The 3,135-nt window shown below is 41.0% G+C and overlaps 1 pseudogene; it reads right to left on the bottom strand.

The window, feature by feature from the left end:
- Positions 1-1,562: 1,562 nt before the first annotated feature.
- Positions 1,563-1,691, bottom strand: LOC112310303 (U4 spliceosomal RNA; annotated as a pseudogene).
- Positions 1,692-3,135: the final 1,444 nt, after the last annotated feature.

Here is a 3,135-nt window from a genome sequence, read left to right as displayed (position 1 = left end):
GCTTCACTTCCTTTCATCTTGGAAATGTGTTTTTCCTTGTTCCCGTTGGTCCATTTCATTCTATTTTCTGTTCCCAAAGAACTGGTACTCTCTGTTGGCTCATGGGTTTACTTTCCTCTTAACTTTAACACGACCTTTACCAATTCACTCTCATCTGTAATCGTTGTCATGCAGTGACTAAGAGGAGACATTCTGGAATCACATGGACCTTGGTTTGCATCATGGCCCCACCAGCTATTACATAGTCAAGTGACTTACCTTGCCTGGGCCTGCAAATTAAGAACAGTGTCTGGGTCACGGAGCTATTATGAGGATTTGAAAGGCAGCCCATGCAGTGTGCTAGATAGTGTCAGGCACATGGTAGGGACCCAGTGAGTATTAGCTTTTATATTTCTCACCACATCCCTTTAGCTTCTACCTCCAGTTCTAACTGATAAATCTTTCTGATTCTCTGTGTTCAAATTCTTGAGAAAGAAAATCAGGTTGGCATAACTTTCCTACCCAACCACACAGCTACAGGGCTGTCCATGGACTAATGAATCCTCGGTCAGATGCCCTCTCCTCACTACTTCATCATGCTCTGGAAGTGAGTTTAGGGTGCAAAACCCGCTTATCAACTTAGCAGAGGCTATGGGGAAGCAATATCCTGAAGAAGAGGCAGGGCTGGTTGGTACTGCACAGTACCCTAGAAACTGTTTACGAATAAGGTTCTTACAATATTGAACAAATGTCCCTTTATATCAGAAATGACCATGGTAAATACTTGCTATTGGCTTTTATGAGTCTGGCTGGTAGAGTACATCTGTGTTTTGCTTAAGCCTTCTTACTTCGAGAATTTCTATTGCAGTTTGATTACAACCATCAATGTGATGATAATAATTAATCCAAAGGCAATTCTAGAAATACAAAATAAAATTGTTTCCATGGAACTGTCTTCATGGCCATCAGTCTCTGACACGGCAGTAGGATGAGTGAACCTGAACTCTATCTGCCATCGCCTGTGTGGTGTGCATCTTCCTGAAGGTGGATTAGCTTCACACAGCAGGTAGGCATGCCAAAAAACACCCTCATAAACCTCCTAGAAATGGGCAAGAAAGCTCAATTCAAATGAAACCATCTGTGCACAGAGGTCCGTGAAGCTGATGAGTACGTTATTCACAGGCCAATTCCGTGAGGTCTACAGGCTGCGTAATTAGGACAATTGCTGCTCTGGCCTCTTGCCCCCTCTGACTCAGTTCACAGAATTTATCCACTCAGCCAAACATACCAGTTCTCTGACGAAGCACAACACTCTTCTAAGGAATAACTTTATTGACAAATTATTATCTACTTACATACAGTAATTCATTTCTTCTTAATTCATTTCATTTTAAAACTATCAGAAAATAACTTTTGTAACTCAGCTGTTAAAGACAACAAGACACTAAGTCTGATTCCATTCCTTCATTGACCTATTCATTTAATGAATATTTTCCAAGGATTTGCTTAGGCTAGACCTTGTTTCAAGGAGTTGAAATACAACAATAGACAAGACAAGAAAAATCCTACCCTAATAAAACTTACCTTCTATAAAGACAAAAAGAAATTTTAAAGATAAGTAAAATATATGAGTGATAACATATATTTTCAATTAGCAATAATCGCGCCTCAGATAAACCTCATTGGCTACAATACTGCCACTGCGCAAAGCTGATAACATATATTTTATACAGTGATAACAACTGGTTTTTTTTAAAAAGAGTGGAGAAGGAGATTTCTTTGTTACTTTTAAGTAGGGGGGTAGATATAACATTAGCAAGACTGGAAAACATTTCATGGATGTCTCACTTTTATATTCTCAAGTCCTAATGGGAAATTGAGAAAATATCTCATATGGACAAGCCGATTTGCTGGTGACAACTCCCCACTGGTCCCTAGCCTCAGGTACAGTGCAAGTCAGGGGCCTCAAACCACCCAAATCCACCAGAGAGGGAGTGAGTTGTACTGAAGATCAGAGGAAGTATTGGGTAAGACCATAAAGCCAATGAAAGCAAGGAATAGATCCAGAAACCTGGCAATCAGAAGAGTAGGAAGTGTCGGGCTTATCTGGAAGACAAGGCCAGAGATAATAGGCAAAGTTGAAGGCAGTCACCTATTAGAAGCTCAGAGATATACTTGTATAGAGGCAGTCCGGAAACAGGTCCCCAGACAGGGCCACAGTAATAGGAGACAGAACCCAGGCAAAGAGTTTGAGAAGCAGATTTGGAACAATTCAGCCAAATTAACCTCAACTGTAAATCAACATTCATCCTCACCAGGGAGCTTTGAAAAATATCTTCTTAGGGCAGAAGTGAAGTCATCCTGTCTGGCCCTGTAGGTAAAAGGAAGAAAGGGCAGCTATGATAGTAATTTCAAGGGTACTATTTAAAGTACATCACAACCAGTATTACAGTGTAAAATGAGACAGGTCCAAGCAGGATGGAGACAGGCCCAAATGCTGAAGAGGGTCTTGGAAGGCAATTCCAGGCATGCCCTGTTAGTTGCTGAATGGATTATATGGTAGTGAAGGGGGATATCTAAAAGAAGGGCAAGGAGAAGTTCTGAAAAGTGACCGATAATCAACTGGTACTCAAACACCTCAATGTACTGACATAAGATCTATTACCATCTCTCAGGTACCAGATCTTAAATCCAAAGTCCTAGAGTAGAAGCTTTGATGACAAAAGCTTTGCCCATGAATAACATTTTGGTTCAGGTGAGCAGTGCAGAATAGTCATTAGAAAACAGAGTACCAGCCAAGCCACTTACAAACTGTGTCTTCAGCACATTCCTTTTTCTCTCCAAGCCGTGGCTGTCCATCAGTGAAATGGCGGTGATGACACCTACGTCACAAGGGTGTTGTGAAGAGAAAAATGAAAAGAAAAGGCTCAGCACAGTGACTAGCCCATAGAAATTGCACAGTAATCACTGAAATATAATGTTATACTGGAAGGGCCCTTGACAAGATCTCGGACAATTCCTAATTGTGCATATGAGAAACTTTAGGTCCAGGGATGTTGTCATTTCCTTATGGTTACCCAATAGTTTAATCACAAGATCAGAAGAGGAACACAGGTTTCCTGTCTCCCAGGTGAACGTTCTTTCTTCTACATCACA

The sequence above is a fragment of the Desmodus rotundus genome, chromosome X (assembly GCF_022682495.2).
Source record: "Desmodus rotundus isolate HL8 chromosome X, HLdesRot8A.1, whole genome shotgun sequence".
Lineage (NCBI taxonomy): Eukaryota > Metazoa > Chordata > Mammalia > Chiroptera > Phyllostomidae > Desmodus > Desmodus rotundus.
Note: the sequence above shows the minus strand (reverse complement) of the source record. Positions and strands in the feature narration are given on the sequence as shown.